The sequence below is a fragment of the Triticum aestivum genome, chromosome 5B (assembly GCF_018294505.1).
Source record: "Triticum aestivum cultivar Chinese Spring chromosome 5B, IWGSC CS RefSeq v2.1, whole genome shotgun sequence".
In the NCBI taxonomy this organism is placed as follows: domain Eukaryota; kingdom Viridiplantae; phylum Streptophyta; class Magnoliopsida; order Poales; family Poaceae; genus Triticum; species Triticum aestivum.
The window spans coordinates 592,986,188-592,995,711 of NC_057807.1; positions in this window are offsets into that span (position 1 = coordinate 592,986,188).

The following is a 9,524-nucleotide window of genomic DNA, read 5'->3' on the forward strand; positions in this document are numbered from 1 at the left end:
GCCAAGGCGGTGAAAAACATTGCTTAGTCGACATTTGTGGCAACATGTGTGGCCAGCCGTGAATCCACATCCCAGAATGCCAAGAGCTCATTATTTCTATGGAGAGAACAATTGTATAAATTATGTAGGTCGGGGATAGTAATCAGGTACAACCTTAATAAAAGGATACTTGTTTGTTTGCCATATTGTTTGCAACTCATTTCCATACAATGTAGCCCATCACCGCAGGCGGACCTACCGCCCCTCTTGCTTGGCCGGTAGTTGTCTGAGCTTGTCATAGGTGTGACACCTTACGCCCCAAAAACACATCTTCTAAGCACCTTAATTAATTATTAGTGTTTTGCCCGACTTTGAGCAGTTTTTTTGTTCGACATTGTCAACTTCGGAGTCCGCATATAGGGATAGGTCTTGCCTAACCAATTGACATTTTGAGTGAAACCGACACAAACTTTTTTTTACCTTTTTAAGAGGTTATTCTCTTTTTGCTAGAACTTGTTTTGTTCCACTTGGCTATAGTCAGTGAAAAAAGGATATGAACATCTCGCCAAAAAAAGGGATATGAACATGTGTCGGGCTCGGCCTTGCACAAGTATCCTTGTATCCATCATTTCACAACTATTGTCGCTGCCGAGCAGTCACTCGTGCCGCATAGTCCCCTCTCGTTAGGGTTTGTCTCTCCTCTCGGCGGCGACATTGGCGACCACCGTAGAGAATCGATCTCCCCTTCCCTCGTCTTCCCGCCGATCTGCAGGGGCTCTTGGGGTCTCGCCAGGGGTGGGGACGACGTGTGCCTAGGGAACCTACCGCCCGCGGAACAACTCTCTTCGGGCAAGAGATCATGAGCGATGCTGCGTCAGGTTCGGGCCAGGGCGCCACAGATCTAGCAGCCATGATGAAAGAATTGGGATTGAAGGAGGAGGACCTTCAGGATGTTGTGGTTGAAGATGAAGAACTAGAAGCGGAGGCGGCCCGCTGGATGGCAATCGCTAGGGTACACACGGAGAAACCCTACAGCCAATACTGGTTCTTCAGGAACATGAGAATCGCTTGGGATCTGGCGAAGGAGGTGAAGATAAGGCCATTAGAAGACAATCTGTACACCATGCAGTTCGGTTGTCTCGGCGACTGGGAACGGGTAATGGAGGACGGCCCGTGGTCTAACAAGGGGAAGGCCGTGATCCTGGCGCAATACGATGGATTCACCAAACCGTCGACCATTGAGCTGAAGAAGATCGACATATGGATGCAGATCCATGACCTGCCAGATGGATTCTTTTCAAAAATCAAAGCTCTCTCGGCCACAGTGGGAGAGTTCATCTACGCGGAGCCAAAATCACATGATTTTGAGGGCAACTTTGCAAGGGTTCGGCTGAGGCTTGATGTGACTAAACCTCTCAAGAACGCTGTGTCTCTGGTCATCAAGAAGAAGGAAACCATGCAGAGGGTGATCTTTAGGGTGAAATACGAGCGGCTCCCAGATTGGTGTGCAGTTTGTGGATATATAGGCCATCTGTTTAAAGAGTGTGGTGATGGAGTTCACCCTCCAGAATCTCTGGTATATAAGGATCTGAAAGCAACATGGTTCAAGGGGCCGGGAGACGGTCCAGAAGAAGGAAGAGGTGCGGGAGACGGCTCTGGTTCAAGAGGGGGTCGAGGCAGAGGGCGATCGGGCAGAGGCCGAGGTCGTGGAACATCGCAGCAGTCTGTACCCGGGTACAGAGACGAAGAACCTGAGAAAATTGACCTTGACATAGCCATGCTCGACGCTGAGAATAACAGGAAGAGGGGGGCCACGGTAGGCGACCCAATAACCTACGTGAATCCAGAGAACACTTCTTCCGACGCCAACAAGCTCCTGCTGCTGCCCGCTCCTGAAGTTCCAGCTAGTCCTTCCGCAAAGCAAGAGCCAAAGAGGAACAAGTTAAGCTCATCGACCATTGAAAAGCCCCCGGGGAAGAACACAGTGAACACCAAAAACCAAGATGCGCGTATGGCGGGCCTCCCAGGGGGGTCGCGCCAAGCGCAATGAGTCTCCTATGTTGGAACTGTCGTGGCGCTGGCAAACCGGCGACAGTTCAAGAGCTTCGTGACCTAACGAAGCAGTTTGCCCCCTCTGTACTTTGTATCCTTGAAACCTAGATAGAGGGATCTAGAGTTGAGAGTATGGGTGGTTCACTAGGTTATAATAAAAGTTTTGCAGTTAGTAGCTCGGGGAGAAGTGGAGGACTGGGTGTCTTTTGGAACGATGAAATAAAGCTTGAAATTGTCGGTTACTCTCAGTACCATATTGATGTTGTTATTGATAATCTTGTTGATGTCAGAACACGGGTTACCTTTGTTTATGGAGAAGCCCAAGTAAATGAAAGGTACAAAACTTGGGACATGCTAAGGGGAATTGTTGGTGATAGCGACTTGCCATGGCTTGCCTTAGGCGATTTCAATGAGGTGTTGCAGCTCCATGAGCATGACGGAGTGGGAAACAGAAGCCAAGCGCAAATGGATGCCTTTAGAGATGCGTTGGATACTTGCGGTCTAGCGGATATTGGATATATTGGGAGCAGCTGGACATTTGAACGGAAAGTGACAGGAGGAACTTTTACAAGGGTAAGGCTCGATCGGGGAGTGGCTAACCCAGCATGGTCGATCACCTTCCCGCATGCACAGCTAGAACACAAAACAGCAGCCACCAGTGATCACGTACCCATTTACGTGAGATACATGCAGGGAGCAGCTTGCAGACGGGCCCCACGGACATTTAAGTACGAGATGGCATGGGAGAGGGATCCGAGCCTCCAGCCAACAGTGGAGACAGCATGGAAGAGTGGGGCGGCAGATTCTGCCAGTGCGGTAAACGAGAAGCTAAGGTCGTTATCATCGGATCTTGCGAACTGGGACAGAACCCACTTTGGGAACGTGAGAAGGGAAATTCAGGATTTAAAGAAGGAGCTACAGGAGATGAGGGATAGTCCAAACCGCATTGGCCCAGTGCATGCAGAAATAAAAGTGGTGGATAGACTCACTGAGTTGTACCATCGAGAAGAAATACTTTGGCGACAGAGAGCCCGGCTCGACTGGCTGATACATGGGGATAAAAACACGTATTTTTTCCATCTTCGTGCTAGTCGGAGGAGAAGGAAAAACCAGATAAAATCGCTACAAAAATCGGATGGGCAGTTAACTGAAAACTTGAAGGAAATGGAAGACATGGCTACTGCCTTTTATCAGGAGCTGTACACGTCCGAAGGGATACATGGTGTGGAAAGGGTCCTCGAGGCAGTACCAACTAAAGTCACACATGAGATGAATGCGAGCTTGTGTGCTCCTTATACCAAAAAAGAGGTGAAAACGGCTTTGTTCCAAATGTACCCAATTAAAGCACCGGGCCCGGATGGTTACCCGGCCCACTTCTTCCAACACCATTGGGATACTTGTGGAGAGGAGGTCACCAAGGCTGTTCTGAGAATAGTTGATGGCACCGAATCTGCAGAATGCATCAACGACACAATCCTTGTTCTTATCCCAAAGGTAAAAAATCCATCACTTCTCTCACAATTCCGTCCAATCAGCCTCTGTAATGTTTTCTACAAAATTGCGTCAAAAGTGATATCCAACAGATTGAAGGTGGTATTGCCTGAAATTATTTCACCGGAACAGTCAGCTTTTGTACCTGGGAGGTTAATTACAGATAACATCATAATGGCTTATGAGTGCTTGCACTTCATGAAGAGAAACAAGGCAAAGAAAAATCAGTCTTGTGCCCTCAAGCTGGATATGATGAAGGCATACGATAGGGTTGAGTGGTCTTACCTGAAGGCCATAATGCTTAAACTTGGCTTCAATGCCAGGTGGGTGGATATTGTCATGAGCATGGTAAGCACAGTGACTTTCTTTGTGCTGTTTAACGGAAAGAAACTACAGCAGTTCAAACCATCACGTGGAATCAGACAAGGGGATCCCATATCTCCATACTTGTTCTTGTTAGCAGCAGAGGGCCTTTCGTGCCTGTTAAAATCAAAAAGTGAGTCATCAAACTTGAGTGGTCTACAGGTTGCACCAACGGTGCCGCCAGTGAGCCATCTCTTATTCGCTGATGACAGCCTGCTGTTTTTCAAGGCAAATAGTGTGGGTGCAAATGAGGTGTACCATGTTCTGAACACTTACTGTCAGGCGACAGCACAGCGTATCAACCACTCTAAGTCATCAATATATTTCAGTAAAGGAGTGCCTGAGACGGTTAGACAAGAGATCAAAGGGGCTCTCAATGTCCCTAATGAAACCCTTAACGAGAAGTATCTAGGGATGCCCTCTGATATTGGTAGCTCAAAGAATGGCGCCTTCAAATACCTAAAGGACAGGTTGTGGAGTAAAGTACAGGGTTGGATTGAACAAACCATGTCCACGGCGGGGAAGGAAGTATTAGTCAAGTCCGTGGCGCAAGCAGTGCCAGTTTTCTCTATGTCTTGTTTTAAGCTCCCAAGAGGGCTTTGCGAACACCTGAACATGCTGATCAGAAAGTTCTGGTGGGGGAGTAAGGAAGGAAAGAGGAAGCCCCATTGGGTGTCATGGAGCACAATGACCAAACCAAAGGGTATGGGAGGACTCGGGTTTAAGGACTTTGAGTTATTCAATCTTGCGATGCTGGCCAGGCAAGCGTGGCATCTGCTACAAGGTCCGGATACACTTTGTGCGCGCCTCCTTAAAAGCATTTATTACCCAAACAGGGAGTTCCTCGAAGCTGAACTGGGAAGCCACCCAAGCCAGGTGTGGCGAGCCATTATGGAGGGAAAAGACACTCTCAATATGGGGCTAATCAGACGCATCGGCAATGGTGATGACACTAATATATGGACTCATAACTGGCTACCCCGGGATGATATGCTACGGCTTTATGGAAGCATTGCACCGAACCCACCGCAAAGAGTGTCTGACCTTATCTTAAGTTCAAGTGCCTCCTGGAACGCCCAACTAATCCAAGCCACGTTCATGCCCATGGATGTTCAGACTATTATGGGCATTCCTCTGTGTACACGTAGTATAACAGATTTCTGGGCTTGGCACTTTGAGAAACATGGTTGTTTCACGGTTAGATCTGCATACAGAATGCTAGTTGCTACTAAGCAACGAAAGGAGGAATTGCTTTACGGGTCAGGTGGTACTTCAAATCCTAGAGTGGAGGAAAGTGCATGGAAATCCCTCTGGAAAACCAAAGTGTCGGGGAAAGTCAGAATGTTCCTATGGAGGCTCTCCAAGCATTCGCTACCGACCAACGATGTTCGTGCGCATCGGCACATGGCTGTTTCGGATCAATGTGGCCTTTGCGGAGCTCAGGACTCGTGGCGTCATTCTTTGCTAGACTGTACTGCATCAAGAAGTGTCTGGGCACTGGCGGATGATGAGTTTACACATAAAATCATAGCAAATACTGAGCCTAATGCAAAGCAGTGGCTGTTTACACTGATGCAGGCCTTAACCCATGATCAGTTTGTGCTGATGACGGTGACGCTGTGGTCCATATGGCATGCACGACGCAAGGCGATACATGAATCAATCTTTCAGAGCCCCCAGGACACTCACAGTTTCATTGCCAGATTTATTAATGAACTCGGTCTTATTAGGAACAGGCAAGTGCATGTCAGAGCTACCCCCGGGGTAACGCAGCAGCCAAAGAAACCGCCCTTGGGTTTCTGTAAAATTCACGTTGATGGGGGTGTCCTTTCAGGACAGAGAGGAGCCGCGGCGGCTGTTTGCAGAGACGGAGGAGGAAACTATTTGGGTAGCGCTGCTCTTGTGATCGAAGGAGTTCATGATCCAGCAACAATCGAAGCAATAGCCTGTCGAGAAGCACTCTCCCTCGCCGAAGACTTGGACATACATCATTTTGTGGTGGCTTCTGATTGTCAGCAGGTCGTATACGATATCTCTGGACATGCGCGGGGTTCATATGGTGCAATTGTAACCGAAATAAACCTTCGAGCTGCTACTTTTACTTGTAACTTTTTTTTTGAGTCTCGTGCCGCTAATTATGAGGCACATAGTTTAGCCAAGTTTGCGATAACTAGAGCTCCGGGTCGCCACGTCTGGTTGGGTGTACCTCATGACCAGAGTTGTATACCACTTCATGTGGATTTTGCTGAATAAAACTTGGTTTTCCCCTAAAAAAAAAACTATTGTCGCTGCCCCTTTTTTTGGAAGAAAACTTTTGATCTATTCAACTTCAATTATGCCAGTACAACGAACACCAAAATAATAAAAATTAGAAGGAATCTTGTACTCCGTGTGCAACATGTCAAAGCATGACCAAACACACATCACAAGGCACTCGCTTCGGCTGGTTGACCAGTCGACCTAGTTGCGCCTCAGCACATTTGTAGAAGTGACGGTAAAAAAATAGAGAGGAAGGAAAACCGAGAGAATATATATTATGCCCCAAAAAAATGAAAAATGTTCGCGGTTTTGTTGAAACATTCGTAAAAGGTAAGAAAAATGTATTTGAAGTAAAATTCATGTTTATGGATTTGAATATATATATATATATATATATATATATATGAATTTTGAATATATTTACAAACATTATAAAATGATTATGAGTTCAAATTAAAAAATGCTGACAAAGTTTTGTATTTTAAATTTCTTTTCAGTTTTAAAAATAATCAACTGAAAAATTTCCATAAATTTGGAACGAATTTGTAAATATTAATTTTTATTAATATGTTCTTTAATATCGGAAAAATAAAAAAGATGTTTACAAAATTACGAAAGATATTAATCAATTTTAAAAAAATGTTAACAAATGTGAAAAAAATTCTGGATATAAAAAGATGTTCATAATTTTCAGGCAGTAAAAAATTAAAACAAGAAAATGCAAGAAAAAAATCAGAAAAATTGGAGAAGCAATAAAGCAACAAAAGAAAGCACATAAAAAGGAAAACGAAGAAAACCATTTGAACCTTCTCGAAACCGGTAGATAAGGCATGAAGCGAGCTTAGTAGTTTTTTCAAAAACACCTATAATTTTTTTTCATACTCATAATAATTACATGTACACTGACTGTCAATTTTTTTACGGGTACACTGATTTGGACCTAAGATTCAAGAAAATACAAAATAACTCTTATGACTAAGAACTATAACGAAATCTCTTGAAAACACCTTCTTCGGGGTATCAATATCTGCTTGAAGAAATACACCAAATACTTCAATAAAGAGGCTGCAATTGGACTGAAGCAACGATGTTGTCGTTATTTCACCCACACAAACATTATCAATAATGGTTTTTGGAAGTGCATTGAGTCATCCATCCAAAAAGATGGGAAGCCTTCATCGATGAACGTACTTGAACTGGTGATGATCCCCTAGAAATGCATGCCATTAAATCACTATATCTTCACCATGATGTCGAAAGATTTCATCTCCTCAAAGAATCAAACCAACAGAAAAAGCTTGACACAACAAAAACTCACCATATTCGAATAAATCGGATCTACAAGGATAAAAAAGACTCTCTAATCTCATGGCATCGCCAGGAAAATAAGAGAAAATTAATTCTTACACAACTATGATAATTACTAGAAGTTGACGAAGAACATAAATGTCTGGGAAGATCCAAAGTCCCCCCACCACTGAGTGCCAAGATGGTAGCCAGAGGTGAAGGGACCTAAATTCTCAAATCGCGGCGGCGACACGACACGAGAAAACCCTCATACAGGAGCAGACCATCGCTGATGTGAGCTTACTAGCTAGCCTACCTTGTGCAGAAACGGTGGGAAACGGGCGTGAGACTATATATCTCGCTTCAAGCTAGACAGACCAGGACTGGCCGGTCTGGTTACACCGTCCCTTCTTTTCAGATTTCGTTATTTGGCTTACTCGATTTTGTTTTTTTTTATTTTGAAAACAACATAATATATATATCAAAAAATATTTAAGTATGAAAAAAAGTTTCGTGTAGTGTTAAACAATGCTGGTGCAACTTATAAATAATGTTGATAGTGTCCAGCTTTTTTTTCAAGAATTATTGAAAACATATTTAACACATATTTGAACAACAAATATTCAAATACGTGTGTTTGAAAAATGTAAACAACACATTTAAAAATGTTAAACATATATAAAAAATATTACAAATATATATGAAAATATATAATGTGTATGAAAAAAGTGTTAATCACGTGTTAATTTTTAAAGGTGTATAAAAATAATCCTGATGTATACGAAATTATAGAACGTGTATTAAAAATATTGGTTATGCATAAAAAGAATTAATAATATATTTAAAAATATTAAACATGATACAAAAATTTCTTGGTATATATAAAAATGTAATTAGTCCTCAAACATAAAATTATAAAAGATGTTAATCATGCATTTGTAAAATTGTTAAACATATGCAAATAATTTTCCTAACGCATAGAAAAATGTACACATGTGGACCAAAATTTTTAGACATGTGATGAATAATAAAAGAAAAACAAAGAAAGATGATGAAAACCAAAGAAATGAACGAGAAAAAAAAGAAAACCAAGAAAGAAACAAGAAAAAAAAGCAATAAAAACCAGTGAAAAAGGAAGAGAGAAACAAAGAAAAACAATGAAAAAGGAAATAAAGAACCATGAAAGAAGTAAAGAAGCCCGATGTAAAAAAATAGAAAACTGATAAAGAAAAAGAGAGAACCAGATAAATGAACAGAAGAAAAAAACAGAACCCCCCTTTCTCAAAAGCAAACCAAAACTGTGGAGCGGTGGAACAACTTTCACGAGCGAGCGTCACAGCTAACGGAATAAAGAGAAATGAGCTGGCCGAGCAGCTACACTAGGGAGGAAAGCTATCAGACGAGATGATAGTTATACCCACTATAGGCGAGATATAGTTCTGGTGGTGGGGAAAGAATCTTGGAAAATCATATCAGACGAGATGATAGTTATACCCACTATAGGCAAGATATAGTTCCGGTGGTGGGAAAAGAATCTTGGAAAATCCTATGGGATGTCCACCTGAATCATATAGGTGCGCCAGAAACGCGAGGCAAGATGGGTTGGCTCATTTGGCACGTTTGCGCTTTTTTTTGTGTGTGTGGTTTTGCTCTTGGTTTTCTGTTTCGTTTTTGTATTTGTTTTGTTTGCTTTTTCAGATTTTGGTTTTCTTTTATTTTCTTTCATCGTTTAAATTTTCTTAAATTTTAGGTCTTTTTTAAATATATGGTGAACATTTATTACTAATATAGTGGAAATGTTTCTAGTATATGATTAATATTTTTTATTTTTATATACAATATAATTTAAAAAAATTATATGATTTACATTTTTATGACACACACCGAACATTCATTGAATATAGATTAAGCTTCTTTATGTACACTGGACTTTTGTATAGTATGTAACACATACTGATTTTTTTCCTAAGAATACTTTTCATAGGTTTAATGTAGCTCCTAAAAATATGTAGCTTTTTTAGGTGAAAGGCCGACTAAAAACGGAAGAAGAAAAAGAGAAACCCGTGTGACGGGCAGAGTGGGCCGGCCCGTTT